Source organism: Colobus angolensis, unplaced genomic scaffold (genome assembly GCF_000951035.1).
Source record: "Colobus angolensis palliatus isolate OR3802 unplaced genomic scaffold, Cang.pa_1.0 Scaffold5, whole genome shotgun sequence".
Lineage (NCBI taxonomy): Eukaryota > Metazoa > Chordata > Mammalia > Primates > Cercopithecidae > Colobus > Colobus angolensis.
The window spans coordinates 23,887,224-23,898,088 of NW_012118487.1; positions in this window are offsets into that span (position 1 = coordinate 23,887,224).

Consider the following 10,865-nt stretch of genomic DNA (forward strand, 5'->3'; position numbering starts at 1 on the left):
ATATTGCAGAATTAATCCTGTGAGATGAGCCATCATACTGCATGTCTTCTCATATGCGTGCCAAGTGCAAGCATCACTTGTATTACTGTTGAAATAAGTGTCTTGAGGATGAAGCATGAGATATGTAGCTAATTGAGTTGAGACTTTTAGAGGGGTGCAATAATGTATTCTAACACCAGTTTTCAGGTTTCTGGTCTGATTTTCAAGCGACCTTATTTCTATTTGTGTTGAAATATAATGGGGGAGTCATGTGCTAGGAACTCTTGCATGAACTTTCCACATATATCATCCTAAAGTAATATACCTTGGTGAAGTTATAAAGGAATCAGGCTTTCTTAGTAACTGATATAGTTCAGCCTGATTTAGTGTCTAGATAGGAGAAATGAATCAAAATGGACAAGGCAGGCTGTCCATATCAAAGAAGAAATTGCAATTCCAATTCATTCCAGCTAGTTGACTCATCTAAACTTTCCTTTTCTCATGCATTATTGTTATCTTATTTGATTAAAAATTCAACTGAGAACTTATTGTAGAATGTTTTGAACTAAAAACCCTAGACAAATATGTGGATGATTGGTTTGGAATGAAATGTTTTAATCTGCTGTGACTTGGCTACTTTGTTTATATGGGGCCAGTAACAGACAAAGAAAGTAATGAGGTAGGTGCCATCTTCTAACCTGTATTTTCCTTCAATACATGACTGGTTTTTTATATTGTGACCTATTACTACTTTTGCCACTCATTTGTCACCTGTTTCCTACCTACAATTTCTTAAAACAAACAACACAAAATTACACAAACACATAAAACCAACAACCTTTTACTGAGACATAAAAAAATTTCGTTAATTTGCAGTCTGTTTTGTGAAGAAAGCTATATAACAAAGACATTACAATAGAAATATAGGGTACAATTTATTGAACTAGGAAATGTAAATATGTAAGAAAATACAGTTAATGTGATTGAACATAAAATTTGCTTCTGAGCTTCTGAATACAAGGAAAGTATGGAAAAAGGACTTCTGTATAATTTAGATTATCAGATGATATAAAATACATGTTACTGAAGAAATACCATCATTTCTGACACTAAGGTTTAAAAAGGAATGCATCACATATGTTCACACATATTAAACACAAATGGTAATATACGGACAATGGATTTGTAAAAGATGCAAAAAATATTCATAAAAATACTTTATTAATTTTCAATGAGTATCAAAAGCATGCAATAACATTAGCACTGAATAATATATGGCGGTTATTGTGTGTGTGTGTGTGTTTGTGTGTGTGTGTGTGTGTGTGTATCAAAATCAAATCTTGGAAACCCGGTCTCTAGAAGACAAGAGACACTGTTTTTCTTAAATTGTCTTTATCAAATAATATCAGTGTTTTTCTTTCTTTTTATTTGTCTAAGACTTTCATAGGACTTTGAGGGTAGTCAATTTAAAATTAAACTTCTTGTCCTTGAACTAAAATGCAAAAAGATGCAAACTTGCAACATAGCTTATAAAAGAAGGTGATAAATAGGTTTATGGCATAGATTGTGGTGATGGTTTCATGAGTATATATTTATGTCCAGACTCATGTAGTTGTATACATTAATTATGTATGGCTTTGTGTAAGTCAGAAATTTAAATTAAAAATGTTGAATTTGAAAAAAAAATATTATTTGAATTATAGTCAGATACCTAACAAACTTTCTATTCTTTTGTCTACATCTTCTCTTCCAGATTCTGGACTTTTCTTCCCCTTCAACCTCAGCAGTATTACAGCAGCCCCAAGGTCAATTCTAATGAGCCTGGACATTTCCCATTTTCTTCCTCAATATCCCATTTATTTCTTCAGTTACATATTAAGGCCTGGGGAAATGCTTAATTTTCTGTGAGTAGAGAAAAATGAGAGGAGATGAGTAAAAGCCAGTAATCAACAAAGATTGTTAAACCTTGTGTTTTAATTTCTTAATCTTCCTGTGGAAGAGGGAACAATTTGTGACTACTTATTTGTTAACACTTCCGTACTAAGTAAACTAGCCATCATTTGAGTGTTTTAAAGGCAAAGTATACTAATATTTCTCCATGTATCCATTGGGTACATTTTAAGCTTTCTGTAGAATACCAGAAATTTGGTATCCTGATATCTTATTTTTGTCTGACAGACATGAAGTTAGTCTGAATTATTAAATCACGTATGTTAACAGAGAAATGTATTGAAACGTTTTTCAACTTTCTATGTGACTTAGAAGATCCAAGAAATGAGTTTTTTATAGTAACTAGTTAAACTGACTGTATGACTGGAATACATTGTCAGTGGGAGAAGTACATTCAGCCATATTATTATCAGGTTGCTCTTCTAGAGGTCAGGTGAAGAAGAATTGGTATATGGGTACTTTCCTACCTGAAGGATTATCTTAAGAGTCTGACAATCATCTTAGTCTTCCTGCACCTCATCATTAACATCAGAAGATGCTCAAAGATAAAACAATAGTACAGGTTGCCTAAATCTGGTTTATAGCATCTCAAAGGACCTCCATAGCAATGCCTTCAAGGATTTGGATCCTTGGACTTTACATAGCAGAACTGTCCTTTCCCTTGCTTTCAGCAGAAATTCTTTCTTTCAATGCTTTATTTCCTCTTTTTCTGTGATATAACCTAAGATATCTATCCTTGAAAATACATGCAAAATGAACTTGAGATTGAAATTAGCTCAATATTGGAATAGCCATGTTCTATTTCAGAAGTTTAAATCTCTAAGCTGGAGATAAATAGTCTGGAGAGTAATCATTAACAGAGCATATTACGTTTGTTCTAGATTCATTATGTGGCTCAAATAGGTCATTATCTATGTTCGTGAATGTTCATATTGGGCACTCAATAAATATTTGTTAAATGGAATTGAAAATTATAGTAGGTTTGATGTAATGATCCAATGAATAATTCCAGAATGAGGAGATTCACAATTATTTTATAAGTGCATGCAAACACATTCATTCTCTCTCTCTCTCTCTCCCCCATGGGAACCATACTGAAAGAATAAAATACAAACTCCTTCAAGTAAAAAACCTAGAGAGTAGGACCTATTCATAGAAATGGTAACTAAATATTTCCTACTTTAGAATAGAGGCTTGCTACCTGATAACAGACTTTCCCTAATGTCTACTGCGCCAAGGGCTGAATCTCTAAGTATGGATTTTCTCTAACTGTGCTCAGTTTCCTAGAAAACCATCCATTGCTCTGGTTAGATCTTCCTGATGGCTGCAGGTTTTGTATTTGAGGCACCCACTGGCTATTGTCCCTTTTGGGTGAATTTCATTTAACACTCAGCACCTGTCCCATTAAAATTCCCTATCTACTTCCAAGGATCTTAAACTTTAAAAACTAATACTGCCCTAGTATAACCCAGTATCACAGTTACTCTCAGAAGCTAAGTTGCAGGGAGCATTCTAATTTAATGGAACCTTCAAGCATTTAATTAATTGCAGGTTAACTGGAAGTTGTTCAGCTTTTCTTTTTTGGGGATTCTGTAATTCAAAGCAGTTTATTTTATGACTTCAGGCCTTAATTTTAAATGGGTTACATCTATAGGGCTTTGCCTCAAAGCTATATTTTTCATATAATTTTAGACAGAAAATATGATTAGCCAAATGGAATATTATTAGCCACAGTTGAGTAATTCTTATGACAAACACTAAATGAAAAATAAGTGTGTCTAATCTGCCATTCAGATTACCTATATTTGGACATTTTAAATAGAACCAACTTGTTTTCAGTACAATAATTATAAACACTAGTTAGGTAGCTTTTATTTAAATTATTACACAGTTAGAACACAATTTAAGTTTATGGCTAGGTGAGGTGGCTCATGCCTGTAATACTAGCACTTTGGGAGGCCAAGGCAGGCAGATCACTCGAGCTCAGGAGTTTGAGACCAGCCTGGGCAACAGTCTTGTCAACTATATCTCTACAAAAAATACAAAAAAATTAGCTGGCGTGGTGGTGCAGGTGCCTGTAGTCCCGGCTACTTATGGGGCTGAGGCAGGAAAATCACTTGAGCCTGGGATGCAGAGGTTGCAGTGAACCGAGATTGCACCATTGCACTCCAGTCTGGGCAACAGGAGTGAAATTCTGTCTCAAAAAAGAAAAAAAAAGAAAAAAAAGAAAATTTATGGAGAATAAAAAAAAGTTTATGTTGATTAAACATTTGTTATTTTATGTAAAACTTTATGTTTATCACTAGTATTTAGAAGTTTTAGATTTAAAAGATACAAGTCATCTATTTAGTGATCTCTTTTCAACTACAACAGAAAATCTCTATGCTTATCTCCTTTTATTTGAATGAGTTAAATAGGCATTTCTGAAATCACAAACTAAACCATTTCTAATTCCCAGGTTAAATAGAGATATCTTGAGATAAGCTGCAGTAGAGTTTCCTAGGCTGAACTAGAACGTTTTGGAGCACAGCCAATGTATACATACAAATATATACGCATACACACACACACACAAGGGAAGGAAGATAAGAGATAAATTAAAATCCAAAAGTTACACTTCCCACACAAAAGTTCAGTATTTAGGACTTTTTTTCGGATATAAAGTAAATTTACAAGATTATGTGATTTGTCTGTATTGACAGTAAGCTGAGTCTTCTGAGTCTTTAGTCGATTTTAAAGAACAGGTAGTTATTAGGAATGATTTTAGAAATGGAGGTTGTTAGGAACAGTCTGTAGAGTGTGAAGGAAAGAGGTGCATTTGGAAGTGCAAGTATGGTGGATGTAGGCAGGAGAAGATGACGTGCTTCTCAACAGAAGGGAAAGGGGCAGACATTGGAGAAGGAAGACGATAGTCCATGGAGCTATGTAACAGGAGTGATGGAGTCAGCTGTAGTTTTGGAGAATTTAGATATATAATGTTTAAGGAATTAAGACATACAATGTTTGGAGGCTTAAAAAAGCATGTATTTGCAGCAGTAGTAATGATATGTATTTGTTCATTGTGACTGGCAATTGGAAGCTTTCTAGAAACAAAGATGAAATTATGATTATTTCCTTTTGCTAGAAAGACTAAGCTGCAGTTACTTTCTCCCTGTCAGGGAATCTGGGATGTGCCAGTTTGGGCTTTTCTAGGACAGTACTGTGAGAATTTCTTACCCGAAGCTCTTTGTTTAGGGGAGGAAAAAGTCATTAAAGATGCAATAGGTGGTTTTAACAAATGCATGCAAAATACATTCTGATGTAAAGTGTGTCTCAAAGATTTTCTCATTAAAAAAGGGGCCAACATCAATAAGTAGAAAGCACTTCATGTCTGCAGGTTGATACATTTGCCGTATTAGTGCCACTTAAGATACTCTGTGAGACAGAGATAGCATTCTCTTGGTCTGTGTGATCAACTGTCTCTAATTATGGTATCAAATCACTAGAAAGGATGTGTATTGCCTTCTTAATATTGAATTAGATTTTTAAAATTAGCATTCTCTGATGGTAATGCAGGCATATTACAGCTGCTACAGCTAATTGAGAAACCCCTGTGGGATCTAAAGGTATGCTTGACGTTAGCTGTGGTGATCTGTTTTGAGGTCACTTCACTAATGTCTTATTGTAGAATATTGTCAAGTATCTCGAACAGTGCTTCTGACTTGTATTAACCCCGGCCTTATAGATTTTTCACTGCCCATCTTTTGAGGAGGTATTTGTTCATCCAGCAGTTATTATAGCAGAATTTCTTACTTAAGTTCTGTGGTATAATTCCATTATTCACAAGACTTGGAGTTTATTTCATATTAATTTTAAAGTGCCAGGGCTTTTAGACAGGAAGACAAAGGAAGCCAAACACTTGAGGCAAAGTCACATTTGTACTGTTGTTGATTCTGAAGTTCCTGAAATGAGTGCTTCAGTAGATAGGATAAAAGGGGAGATTATAGATGCCTTGGTTGTTCCCATAAATTTTGCAAAAACTCTTGAATATCTGCAATGGAACACAACAATTGCTCCACTGGGAAGAGAAATGTCATTCCTGCTGTAAATCTTTACTGCCCAGGCCTTCACAACCCATTTGTCAGTCTATGCTTTTCTATAACAATTTTAACTCTGAAAAAATATCCCCAGGGCTGAAAACTTATTAAAACTCTCTGTGTGCAGTAAGTCCGCTGCCTTGGGTGCTCCATAGAGCTTCAGAAAGAGAGAAGCCTGGTCCTACCCCTAGGGGCAGTAAATCTAATGAGAGCCACAAGGAAATAAAAAGGACTGTGCCTATAAGACAGGTGACCAAGTATTGATGAAGACAACTGCATTCATAAAACAGGCTGAATGAAAAGTTTGCCATTAGGTTACTGAGCTATATTACAGCAGCAACAAGACATATGCTAGCCCTGCTACTAATAGCTACTATTGAAATCCTCTGTGTACTATTTATTTACCAGAATTTATTAAAACATTGCTATAGCTCCATGAGGTATTGTAATCATCTGTTGACAGAGAAAAAAAGGTGAGATTCTCAGGGCATGTTTACTGAACAAAGGTTCCTCAGTCAGTTTATCCTTAAAGCTGAATCTAAACCCCGGTTGTCTCTTTACTACTCTAGTGCTTCTATAGTATGTATCACTTACAATCAGTAAATATAAAATATACAATGGGACGGTTCTCACCAATGTGCATAAAATTATGTGGTGAACAAAACTATGGCAATGTAGCGTCTAGTTTGTTTTACGGTGGACAGACCAGGATCTGCCATAAATATCTGACATTTTACCAACAGTTCTAGTAATGTCATCCTGGAACCATTCTTAATGTAAAATGTTAATTGTTAAACGATATATTAATATTTATGTCATTAGTCCCTTAATATACATGTTTATTATATGGCTACCTTTTTTTTGAGAGTACTGTAAGAGCTAGCATGTCAATATTTCCTCAGTGCCTACCACAATACCAAGTACAAAAAAGCTTCCTAATATATGCTGTTAGATCAAACTGAATTGAAGACAAGATATCTAAAATGAGACTCTTTCATCCATGCCAGCAGCAACAATGTTGATTATGATATCACACAATGATTCTTGGTTAACTCTCTACAAGAAATAGATAATCATGGTATCAAAAATATTTTTACATAGTAGGTTTACATTAGTAGTAATTAGACTGGATTGAAGAAATATCTTTAACACTTTCCTTGCCATTTACCTTCTTAGACTTAGCAACTATAGGACAAGTCCCTAGGTACTGTTTTTTAGGCATGAAACTATAGAAGGATTTTGCATTTTCTGGGACACAGATTCGAGATTCAAGATCAATTATAAGACAAGAAAGTTCACCATGTGTAAACATTGGAAACTTGTTTTTAAACAGGACCTATACTCTGTGTGTTGGAATATAATGATGTCTGCTTGCCACTTCTCCCTGAATAATTTTTTAATTTGACAGAGTACCAGTCAAAATTCATTCATTCACAAATATGTATTGAGAGACTGCTGTATCAGTCAGTATTCTGAATGTGAGGTTTTTTGGGGAACAAACCTTCATTGAGTTCGTATTCCAGTGACAAGGGATAAGCAATAAATATTAGTAGTAAAAGATTATAAATAAAATCTTGATGAAGGCAATGGATAGAAATAAAAAGGGGAAGCAAGAGTTCCTGGGGATGGGACCACTGAAGTTCTCCTGAGAATGTGACATTTTAGCAAAGACGAAGGCCTGAGGGAGCAAGCTATGTTGATATTAGGAAAAATACTTTAAGGCTAAGGAAAGACCATTGCAAAGGCCTAACTTAGCAACATGCATGGGATGTTTAAAAAAAAAAAGAAAGACATAGCTTGGAGTACTACAAAGCCCACTTTATTGCTATTTGCTAAGAAAGAGAAAACTGTGGCAGAAACTGAAGAGTGTGTGTGTGTGTGTGTGTGTGTGTGTGTGTGTGTGTGTAGTGGATGAAACTGGGAGTTTGTTTATGAATATGTTATGTTTGGGCTATTTATTAGACATCCCAGTGGAGATGTCAAGATACAATAGTAAATATAGATCTGAAGGTCAGGTCAGGAGAGAGAGGCCCAGGATATGGACATTTGAGAGTCATCATCATTTAGATGGTTAAAGCAATGATACTGTTGATATCAGCCAAGAAGTATGTCTGTATAAAGAAGAGATCTGAGAACACAGTCATGGACAATTCTTATGTTTATAAAGAAAACGGAAGTAGAATTGGCAAAGGAGATGGAAATAGGACACACAGAAGTAGGAGGGAAAGGAGGAGCATACTGTGTCCTAGAAGCTAAGAGAAGAAAGTCTTCGATGAGACAGGGAATAGTCTATCATATATAGTGCTGCTGATAAAGTAAAAATGAACAACCAACCATTAAATTAAACAATGTGGTGTCATTAGTACCTTGGAAAAAAATGTTTTAGTGAAATGGTACAAGTAAAAGTCTAATGGGAGTTAGATATCGAAATAAGGAGGGGGAGCAAATTTGAAAAAAAGGGAGTATGGACAACTTTTTATTTAAACATTTTGTATTTTGTTTTAGATTCAGAGGGTATATGTGGTTGTTTGTTAGATGAGTATATTACATATTGGTGGAGATAGGGCTTCTAGTGTAGCCATCACCCAAATACAGAACATTGTACCCAAAAGGAAATTTTTCAACCCCTTCCACTTTTGGAGTTCTTCGTGTCTATTATTTCTATCTTTGTGTCCACGTAGACACATTGTTTAGCTAGCACTTATAAGTGAGAATAAGTGGTATTTGATTTTCTGCCTTCTGGTTAGTTCACTTAGGATAAAAAACTCCAGATCCACCTATATTGCTGCAAAGAACATGATTGTATTCTTTTTATGGTTACATAATACTCCAAGTTATATATATGCCATATTTTCTTTATCCAGTCAATGGTTGACACATGGGTCAGTTCCATGACTTGGGTATTGTCAATAGTGCTACAATGAATATACAAGTGCAGGTGTCTTTTTTAAGTAATGATTTATTTTCCATTGGGTAGATACTCAGTAGTGAGATTGCTGTTGGTTGAATGCTACTTCTAGTTTTAGTTCTTTGAGAAATCTTCACACTGTTTTCCAGAGAGGTTGAACTAATTTACATTCGCACCAACAGTATTTAAACATTCCCTTTTCTCTGCATCCTCACCAACATCTGTTGTTCTTTGACTTTTTAATAATAGCTATTCTGAGTGGTATAAGATGACATCTCACTGTGGTTTTAATTTTCATTTCTCTGATGCTTATTGATGTTGAGCGTTTTTTCATGTGCTTGTTGACTACTTGTATTTCTTCTGTTGAGAAATATCTGTTCATGTAATTTGTCCAGTTTTTAGTGGTAGTGTTTGTTTTGTTGTTGTTGTTTGAGTTCCTTGCAGATTCTGGATATTAGTCCTTTGTCAGAGGCATAATTGACAAATATTTTCTCCCATTCTGTAGGTTGCTTGTTTTCTTTGTTGATTATTCCTTTTGCTGTGCAGAGCTTTTTAGTTTCATTAAATCTCATTTGTCTATTTTTGTTTTGGTTGTATTTGCTTTTGGGGCCTTTACCATAAATTATTTGCCTAGACCTATGTCTATAACAGTTTTTTCTAGGTGTTCTTCAAGGATTTTTATGGATCCATGTCTCACATTTAAATCTTTAATCCATCTTGAGTTAAAATGGAGATAAGGGTCCATTTCCATTTGTCTGCATATGGTTAGCCACTTTTCCCAGCACCTTTTATTGAATAGTGTGTTCTTTCCCCATTCTTTATTTTTATCAACTGTGTTGATGTTCAATTGGTTGTAGGTATGTGGCTTTATTTCTGGGTTCTCTATTCTGTTCCATGTACCTACCTATGTGTCTATTTTTGACTTGTACCATGCTGTTTTAGTTATTATAGCCTTGTAGTATAATTTGAAGTCAGAGAGTGTGATACCTCTGAATTTGTTCTTTTTGCTTAGGAAAAATCCTGAGAATGTAAGAAATGTGAGGATAAGAGAAGAAAATGATTATAATGATGGGCTCTATCATTTAAGTTAGACAGAGATAGGGGTGAGAATATGTTAGGCAAGCAACAGAAAAAGGTGATGAGTTCAGTAAACTGTATATACCAATGAGGTCAAAGAATTTGTTGACATCAGATATTTGAGGTAATAAGCTGAAAAGTTATGAAATGCTGGACAATGAGTTGGGCATTTGATCTTAAGATTAAAGATGTAATGCAGTTGCTGGTAATGACGAGGTCTATAGTGTTACTCCATAAAAATTGGCCATAGTTGGGTGAAGATCAAGAGATTTATAGGCCACTGTGTTGGAATATTTATCCATGTGGATATTAAAATTATAAAGAATTATTCACGAGTAGTAGAGAGAATGAGCAATGAGATAAGAGCTCAAATATTCAAGAAATGAAGCAGGGTTGACTGGTGCTGAATGAGCCGCAATTGAATTAATATAGATACTGTGGTTTGGGGACATGCATTTTAAAAGTGATGAGCTTTAGAGAGGAAGGGGGAGAATTATTTAAAAATAGCTTTGAAGAGCATGGACGACTCTCACCTCCCAATTCTGTGGTACAAGAGCTTTGGGGAGAAGAGGCTCATCATTTCACTTGTAAAATAGGTGATTTCCCTTTTTTTTTTTCAATTCTCTTTTACAGGCACTTGAGGAAAGTAACTATTTTTGACCAGGATATTGCCAGGATAAGAGATAGAGGTCAGGAAAACTTATCTGCCAACTATGTTTCAAATAGATTAGAGTCAGAAGAGAGAGAGGCCAAGAACAATGCTATTATACAAGTCCAGGTGAGAAATCATAAGCATTTGAAAAGAAGTTTCATAGAGGGACAATTAGAGAAAAACCAAGAAAAAGACTATGAAAGAAAGGAATTTCAAGAAGGGA